Consider the following 10,247-nt stretch of genomic DNA (forward strand, 5'->3'; position numbering starts at 1 on the left):
TCCTCTCTTTCCCCAGAGAGACTCATTTTAGAGGTAGTGGTCTCCTCCTCTCTCTCCCCAGAGAGACTCGTTTTAGAGGCAGTGGTCTCCTCCTCTCTCTCCCCAGAGAGACTCATTTTAGATGTAAGTCATAGCTCACTCAGCTACAATGAGAAGAAACAGAACAGTCAATATTTCTGAACATTGTTGAAGAACCATAAACAATGACAACACATTTACTATCTGTGGTCAAAGAGTACAATCAGCGACTTCATATTCTATTCAAACATACACAGTCCAATATGTTATTAAACATACACAGTCCAATATGTTATTAAACAGACACAGTCCAATATGTTATAAAACATACACAGTCCAATATGTTATTAAACATACACAATCCAATATGTTATTAAACATACACAGTCCAATATGTTATTAAACATACACAGTCCAATATGTTATTAAACATAAACAGTCCAATATGTTATTAAACATACACAGTCCAAAATGTTATTAAACATACACAGTCCAATATGTTATAAAACATACACAGTCCAATATGTTATTAAACATACACAGTCCAATATGTTATTAAACATACACAGTCCAATATGTTATTAAACATACACAGTCCAATATGTTATTCTTTTGATTTGACTTGGATCCCCTCACTCCATAACAACAGCTAGTCTACCTGATTGGATCCCCTGACTCCATAACAACAGCTAGTCTACCTGGTTGGATCCCCATTTGCTGACTCCATAACAACAGCTAGTCTACCTGGTTGGATCCCCATTAGCTGACTCCATAACAACAGCTAGTCTACCTGGTTGGATCCCCATTAGCTGACTCCATAACAACAGCTAGTATACCTGGTTGGATCCCCATTAGCTGACTGCATAACAACAACTAGTCTTAAATACGAATAAAATGGTTAAATTAGGAGCCTTGTTGGTTAAGCCACAGAAAAAGTTAGCAACCTTCCCACTAGCCATGATTGGCTGAGATGATGAGTGGGCTGGACATGCCGAGAGAGGAGTTATGATTGGTCTGCCATAGAAGCTGGTCAGTCTGTGTTGGTAATCCTGTCGAAAGCGGCTTTTTTAAATAAATGTACTGTGTAGTTTAGCTGCATAAGTGTTGCTCTCCACTTTCTGGAGGATCAAGTTTTGAAATCAGTTGAATTAGAGTCTGATAGCTAAAGAGATGGAGGAAACACCTGTCTCCGGATTAAGTGTAAATGATAACATTGTGCATGACACAAGTAATTTTTACAACAATTGTTTACAGACAGATTATTTAACTTGTATCACAATTCCAATGGGTCAGACGTTTACATACACTAAGTTGACTGTGCCTTTAAACAGCTTGGAAAATTCCAGAAAATGATGTCATGGCTTTAGAAGCTTCTGATAGGCTAATTTACATCATTTGAGTCAATTGGAGTTGTACCTGTGGATGTATTTCAAGGCCTACCTTCAAACTCAGTGCCTCTTTGCTTGACATCATGGGAAAATCAAAAGAAATCAGCCAAGACCTCAGAAAAAAGATTGTAGACCTCCACAAGTCTGGTTCATCATTGGGAGCAATTTCCAAACGCCTGGAGGTACCACGTTCATCTGTACAAACAATAGTACGCAAGTATAAAGACCATGTGACCACACAGCCGTCATACCGCTCAGGAAGGAGACGCGTTCTGTCTCCTAGAGATGAACGTACTTTGGTGCGACAAGTGCAAATCAATCCCAGAACAACAGCAAATTACCTTGTGAAGATGCTGGAGGAAACAGGTACAAAAGTATCTATATCCACAGTAAAACAAGTCCTATTTCGACATAATCTGAAAGGCCACTCAGCAAGGAAGAAGCCACTGCTCCAAAACCACCATAAAAAAGCAAGAATACAGTTTGCAACTGCACATGGGGACAAAGACCGTACTTTTTGGAGAAATGCCCTCTGGTCTGATGATACAAAAATAGAACTGTTTGGCCTTAATGACCATTGTTATGTTTGGAGGAAGGGGGATGCTTGCAAGCCGAAGAACACCATCCTAACCGTGAAGCACGGGGGTGGCAGCAACATGTTGTGGGGGTGCTTTGCTGCAGGAGGGACTGGTGCACTTCACAAAATAGATGGCATCATGAGAAGGAAAATTATGTGGATATATTGAAGCAACACCTCAAGACATCAGTCAGGAGTTAAAGCTTGGTCGCAAATGGGTCTTCCAAATGGACAATGACCCCAAGCATACTTCCAAAGTTGTGGCAAAATGGCTTAAGGACAACAAAGTCAAGGTATTGGAGTGGCCATCACAAAGCCCTGGCCTCAATCATATAGAAAATTTGTGGTCAGAATAAAAAAGCATGTGCGAGCAAGGAGGCCTACAAATCTGACTCAGTTGCACCAGCTCTGTCAGGAGGAATGGACCAAAATCCACCCATCTTATTGTGAGAAGCTTGTGGAAGGCTACCCAAAACGTTTGACCCAAGATAAACAATTTAAAGGCAATGCTACCAAATACTAACTGAGTGTATGTAAACTTCTGACCCACTGGGAATGTGATGAAAGAAATAAAGATTGAAATAAATCAATCTCTCTACTATTATTCTGACATTTCACATTCTTCAAATTAAGTGGTGATCCTAACTAACCTAAGACAGGGAATTTTTACTTGGATTAAATGTCAGAAATTGTGAAAAACTGAGTTTAAATGTATGTGTATATAAACTTCCGACTTCAACTGTAATTCTCCATACTGGCCAATGATTATAACTGCGATTCTGATCCAACCATTTATTCATACGTTGTGTTCTGGCCTGAGAGGATAGAAATTAAATATGAAGCTAGATGTAGAAGGCTAATGTTAACTAGCTAACGTTGCCCATGAATGGAAGTTAAATATGTAGCTAGATGTAGAAGGCTCGTGTTAACTAGCTAACGTTGCCCATGAATTGAAGTTAGTCTAGCGAGCAAGCATTTTAGCCAGGTAGCCTAGGACGACAAACAAGAAAAGCGTGTACTGTATGACAGAGTGATAGACCGTTTACTGTATGACAGAGTGATAGACCGTGTACTGTATGACAGAGTGATAGACCGTGTACTGTATGACAGAGTGATAGACCGTGTACTGTATGACAGAGTGATAGACCGTGTACTGTATGACAGAGTGATAGACCGTGTACTGTATGACAGAGTGATAGACCGTGTACTGTATGACAGAGTGATAGACCGTGTACTGTATGACAGAGTGATAGACCGTTTTGTCAACATGACAGAGAGGAGGATGTCATTGGTGTTTCTCTACAATTAGGGTGAGTCAACATGTTTTTTCTACTTGTATGAACGCGCACACACAGACATCAGTACCATGAACCGTTCTTTACAACGTGCAGTAACTCTCTGTGGTTCTAAATCAATAGTTGTTTAGTGGTCCAGAAATGTCGGAAACATTAACCTGCTTGACCATGCTGTAGGTCATGTAACTGTCTGTTAAATACAATACGCTTTGTGGACTTAACCGGACAGATGTTGCTCTCCGGTTTTGTGATAAAGACAAAGGTGTGGTTTGAATTTATTCTGCCACTGTGTCTTCTTATTGTCTCAGACTTAGTAATTATATATTAATAACAGTGATTTTACCCACGCACCGATACTGGTGGGACCTCATAATTGGCGTGGATGTAATGTGGACACCCCCGCTTTAGGCATCTGTAGGACTGAACCTGTTGATGTAAGAGCTACGGAATGTTTTAATTATAGGCTATGTCCGGGCGTTCTCCGTTCTATTTTACAATCTGTATCATGTCATTAAATATCAGCCACTATCGAGAACCACGGTCAGTAATACCCACATACATTTATAACTGTCACTTGAGTGTTCGTTCTCCTCAAATTGTAGCTTACATTGTTGCATCATTCCATTCTGTTGTATAGGACCCCACCTATTCAACCTCTATTGTACACTTTTGTACACCTTCCAATGTTTCATGGATTCAACTTGAATATGAACATTTTCAGGATGAATCAAACCGCTGTATTTATTATTTATCAATACATTTCCTGTGAAAACAAGGTTGAATGAAAACTCCACCAGTAAATCTGTTGGCCAGCAAGTGGGTGTTTTCAGTGATTAAATTACATTTATTCAGCGCACGCGAGGGAACCACGCCTGCAAAGCCCGTTATGCAACTTAACAAGGTAAGTCTGAATATAAACTGATGACAAGTGCGTAGGAAAGGCGTGCATAAGAAGGGCGTAATTTCGTAAAATTGGAATAGTGCCCATAGTGAATACACACATGCAGTATTCAGAAGAAAGGTGTGCCGACAACGATTGAACCAACGTTATGCAACGGTGCACCGGCCAAGTTATCGAGCGCACAGCAGTGAGCAAAACGGACCACCACTTTCCTGATCCGTGTCGCCAGAAAGCATTTTCAACGTTGATTTAGCCCTACATTCAAATAGTTTCTATGCCCATTGTTGCTCGTCACTTTACTTGACTGACTTGTCGAAACAGAGTGTTTTCTTTAGTGACAGCTTTACATTATTCCCGAGTCATTTCTTCTAACTAGTTTCATCACGCGGATAATAATCACGATAATGTGCTGTCCGTCGCCTTTACCAATAATACCCTACCTCATATCCCTGTAGTCTATAACAATAATACCATACCTCATAGCCCTGTAGTCTATAACAATAATACCATACCTCATAGCCCTGTAGCCTATAACAATAATACCATACCTCATAGCCCTGTAGCCTAGAACAATAATACCCTACCTCATAGCCCTGTAGCCTATAACAATAATACCATACCTCATAGCCCTATACCCTATAACAATAATACCATACCTCATAGCCCTGTACCCTATATCAATAATACCATACCTCATAGCCCTGTAGCTTATAACAATAATACCATACCTCATATCCCTGTAGTCTATAACAATAATACCATACCTCATAGCCCTGTAGCCTATAACAATAATACCATACCTCATAGCCCTGTAGTCTATAACAATAATACCATACCTCATAGCCCTGTAGCTTATAACAATAATACCATACCTCATATCCCTGTAGTCTATAACAATAATACCATACCTCATAGCCCTGTAGTCTATAACAATAATACCATACCTCATAGCCCTGTAGTCTATAACAATAATACCATACCTCATAGCCCTGTAGTCTATAACAATAATACCATACCTCATAGTCCTGTAGCCTATAACAATAATACCATACCTCATAGTCCTGTAGCCAATAACGTCAGATCATATTGATTAGGCTAATCAATACGAATTAATGTAAATAAGACTAAACTTATCATTCTTGAAAGTTGACAACAGTATTGTATTTACTAAACAATTATTCAGACGTATTTCCCTTAAATCATCTGTCTCTCTATGAAAGCCCAACTTCTCCACAACACTTTTCTACATTAAATTATAAAAACACTACAAACCTCAGATGTTTTGTCTTCTACCCGTAAAGTCCATTTCTTCCTCTAGGTCTTTATACGTATCCTTCCTATGTTGAGATATGAGGTGGTGGAGGGAGGGAGGGAGGGAGGGAGGGGGGGCGGGGGGGTGGAGTGGGAGAGAGGGAGGAGACAGGTGGAGTGGGAGGAGACAGGTGGAGTAGAAGAGTGGGAGAGAACTTGAATGGGAGAAACTGAGAAACTCCCCAAATACAGGTGTGCCATGCTTGTAGTGTCATACCCAAGAATACTCAAGGCTGTAGTCACGAGTATTCTTGCTTCAACAGAGTACTGATTAAAGGGTATGAATACTTATGTAAATGTGATATTTTCGGGTAGTTGTTTTTAAAATAAATTTGCAAAAATGTCTGAACCTGTTTTTTGCTTTGATATTGTGTGTAGATTGATGAGAGGAAAAAAACATTTTAATCAATTTTAGAATAAAATAATGTAATGAATCAAAATGTGTTAAAAGTCAAGGTGCTGTATCTCCATGAAGACCGACAGGTCCCTGTGTAATTCCTCCTGACTTGGCAGTGGTCCAGTGTTGGGAGAGGGAGATATCAGTAAGGTCTAAAAATAGAATTATGTATAATTAATTGTATAATTATTTCATAGTGACTATGTACATGGTGAAGACAATATGAAAAATGAAACAAATGAAAATATAAACCTAAATTATATTTTTAGTAAAAGTTCAATATGGTGTTATCCTGTAGTGTTTTAATCTCTCTGTGTGTCTGTGTCTATTTCTGTGTGTTGTGAATTGGTGAGATATTGAATAAATAATGAGTTGATTTGTATCACATTATTCTAGGTCAGTGTATTCCAAACCTCTCCTCTGGGACCCCAAGGGGCTGCATGTTTTAGTTCTTACCCGAGAACAAACACCTTAGATTAAACTAATTAACTCATTATCATCAAGCCTTTGATTAGTAGAATCAGTTGTGATAGGACAAAAACATTTATTTAGTTTTTATTAAAATGTTTATCTACCTGCCCAGGGACTACAGTTGAAAACTAGCTCGCTGGCTAAATCTGTCACATTTACAGACATGTTGATTGATGTGCAGAATCTCTGTCAAATACATTTTCAATAAATAAAATGAAAAGCAATGAAATGTATTTATGTGTCTCTGTGGTCCTTTAATAAATGTGATTAGTTCAATGTAACGTCATCTACTACACATTGTAATCAGTCTGTTTGGGGTTTGCAGAATCATTGTCTATCATTGGTTACCCATCCTGTCATGTGACCCTAACCCTACCATAACAACACAGATATGACGTCTAGCGTCATTCTGCCGAACCTGGTTGTTGTCACACTGCCCTCTGCTGGTAGCACTGCAAAACATCACGCAATCAAATCCTGAAATAAAATAATACAAAATCCACTTTTACCAGATAGAATATGAATTTATGGGCTGAACACCTGCATGAAGTGTATGAAGACTTTATATGACATAAATATGAACATATAATATAAACCTATACGTGTTGAACGCGTCGACTGTGTTGAAATGGGAAGTAGCCAACATTTTATAAGGAAGTAGAGAAATAACGGTCGAAGAAACATGTTTGAGGTTTGTAGCTTTTTACAATTTAATATAGAAAAGTGTTTGAGAAGTTAGACTATTGTACAGAGAGGTGATTTAGGGGGTTAAACATCCGCATAAATGTGAAGTTATTACAATACTGATTTCAACTTTCAAGAATAATAATTGTAGGCTTTTATGTTGATTTATATTGATTATCCTAATTAATATGATGTGATGTTATAGGCTATGAGGTATAGAGTAGTTGTTATAGGCGATTGATAGCACATTATCGTGATTTGCTATCCGCGTGATCCCCAACACAGTCGACACTTTGCGTTGTTTCAATTCCCGAAAGAAGACGTGCATCGGAAATGTGTAAATCTGTCGCTAAAGAAACTAGTCCGTCTCGTCAAGTCGGTCAAGTAAAAGTGACATGCAACAAATTGGCACATAAACGATGTAAATGTTGACTAAATCAGGGTTCCCAAAAGTCAGTCCGGCTCTGAATTACCTGAATTTGAAACTCGTTGTCGTTCCAAAACATTTTACAACGGTTTGGTACGGTGGGCACTAAATAGTACACCCCAGTTCAACAATCAAACGTACTTGCCAGACAAACCAATGTTTCGATTTTTTGACATTTTCTTGCATAACAAAGCAATGCGTATAACCTTGTAGGCAACTATTAAACCAGAACAAGAAACGATGGTGTGTAGGCTGTATTCTCTTAAAGGGTTAGGAAGAAATATCTGTCAGCTATTTTAACTTAAGCTCCCGAGTGGCGCAGCGGTCTAAAACACTGCATCACTACATACCCGGGTTCGATCGCGGGCTGTAACCGTCCGTGATCTGGAGACCCATAGGGCTGCGCACAATTTGGCCCAGAGTCGTGCGGGTTAGGGGACTTAATGTTACATAAATATGAACGTATAATATACAAACCTATACGTGTTGAACGCGTCGACTGTGTTGAAATGGGAAGTAGCCAACATTTTATAAGGAAGTAGAGAAATAACGATCGAAGAAACATGTTTCAGGTTTGTAGCCTTTTACAATTTAATATAGAAAAGTGTTTGAGAACTTAGACTATTGTACAGAGAGGTGATTTGGGGGGTAAAACATCCGCAGAATTGTGAAGTTATTACAATACTGATTTCAACTTTCAAGAATAATCATTTTAGGATTTTATGTTGATTTATATTGATTATCCTAATTAATATGTGATGTTATAGGCTATGAGGTATAGAGTTGTTGTTATAGGCGATTGATTGCACATTATAATGTCTACTACCGTCTTTCAATGTAAAGTAGATGTCTATAATGTATTTTAGTTGTGTGTGGAGCCCATGTAGACTAGCTGTTGTTATGGAGTCAGGGGATCCAACCAGGTAGACTAGCTGTTGTTATGGAGTCAGGGGATCCAACCAGGTAGACTAGTTGTTGTTATGGAGTCAGGGGATCCAACCAGGCAGAATAGCTGTTGTTATGGAGTCAGGGGATCCAACCAGGTAGACTAGCTGTTGTTATGGAGTCAGGGGATCCAACCAGGTAGACTAGCTGTTGTTATGGAGTCAGGGGATCCAACCAGATAGACTAGCTGTTGTTATGGAGTCAGGGGATCCAACCAGGTAGGCTAGCTGTTGTTATGGAGTCAGGGGATCCAACCAGGTAGACTAGCTGTTGTTATGGAGTCAGGGGATCCAACCAGGTAGACTAGCTGTTGTTATGGAGTGAGGGGATACAACCAGGTAGACTAGCTGTTGTTATGGAGTCAGGGGATCCAAGTCAAATCAAAAGAATAACATATTGGACCTTGTATGTTTAATAACATATTGGACTGTGTATGTTTAATAACATATTGGACTGTGTATGTTTCATAACATATTGGACTGTGTATGTTTAATAACATATTGGACTGTGTATGTTTAATAACATATTGGACTGTGTATGTTTAATAACATATTGGACTGTGTATGTTTCATAACATATTGGACTGTGTATGTTTAATAACATATTGGATTTTGTATGTTATTAAACATACACAGTTAATAACATATTGGACTGTGTATGTTTAATAAGATATTGGATTGTGCATGTTTAATAACATATTGGATTGTGTATGTTTAATAACATATTGGACTGTGTATGTTTAATAACATATTGGATTGTGTATGTTTAATAACATATTGGACTGTGTATGTTTAATAACATATTGGACTGTGTATGTTTAATAACATATTGGACTGTGTATGTTTAATAACATATTGGACTGTGTATGTTTAATAACATATTGGACTGTGTATGTTTAATAACATATTGGATTGTGTATGTTTAATAACATATTGGACTGTGTATGTTTAATAACATATTGGACTGTGTATGTTTAATAACATATTGGACTGTGTATGTTTAATAACATATTTGATTGTGTATGTTTAATAACATATTGGACTGTGTATGTTTAATAACATATTGGATTGTGTATGTTTGAATAGAATATGAAGTCGCTGATTGTACTCTTTGACCACAGATAGTAAATGTGTTTAACCATCATTGTTTATGGTTCTTCAACAATGTTCAGAAATATTGACTGTTCTGTTATTTCTTATTGTAGCTGAGTGAGCTGTGACTTACATCTAAAATGAGTCTCTCTGGGGAGAGAGAGGAGGAGACCACTGCCTCTAAAATGAGTCTCTCTGGGGAGAGAGAGGAGGGGACCACTGCCTCTAAAATGAGTCTCTCTGGGGAGAGAGAGGAGACCACTGCCTCTAAAATGAGTCTCTCTGGGGAGAGAGAGGAGGGGACCACTGCCTCTAAAATGAGTCTCTCTGGGGAGAGAGAGGAGGAGACCACTGCCTCTAAAATGAGTCTCTCTGGGGAGAGAGAGGAGACCACTGCCTCTAAAATGAGTCTCTCTGGGGAGAGAGAGGAGACCACTGCCTCTAAAATGAGTCTCTCTGGGGAGAGAGAGGAGGGGACCACTGCCTCTAAAATGAGTCTCTCTGGGGAAAGAGAGGAGGAGACCACTGCCTCTAAAATGAGTCTCTCTGGGGAGAGAGAGGAGACCACTGCCTCTAAAATGAGTCTCTCTGGGGAGAGAGAGGAGACCACTGCCTCTAAAATGAGTCTCTCTGGGGAGAGAGAGGAGACCACTGCCTCTAAAATGAGTCTCTCTGGGGAGAGAGAGGAAACCACTGCCTCTAAAATGAGTCTCTCTGGGGAGAGAGAGGAGACCACTGCCTC

Source organism: Salvelinus namaycush, unplaced genomic scaffold (assembly GCF_016432855.1).
Source record: "Salvelinus namaycush isolate Seneca unplaced genomic scaffold, SaNama_1.0 Scaffold121, whole genome shotgun sequence".
NCBI lineage: Eukaryota > Metazoa > Chordata > Actinopteri > Salmoniformes > Salmonidae > Salvelinus > Salvelinus namaycush.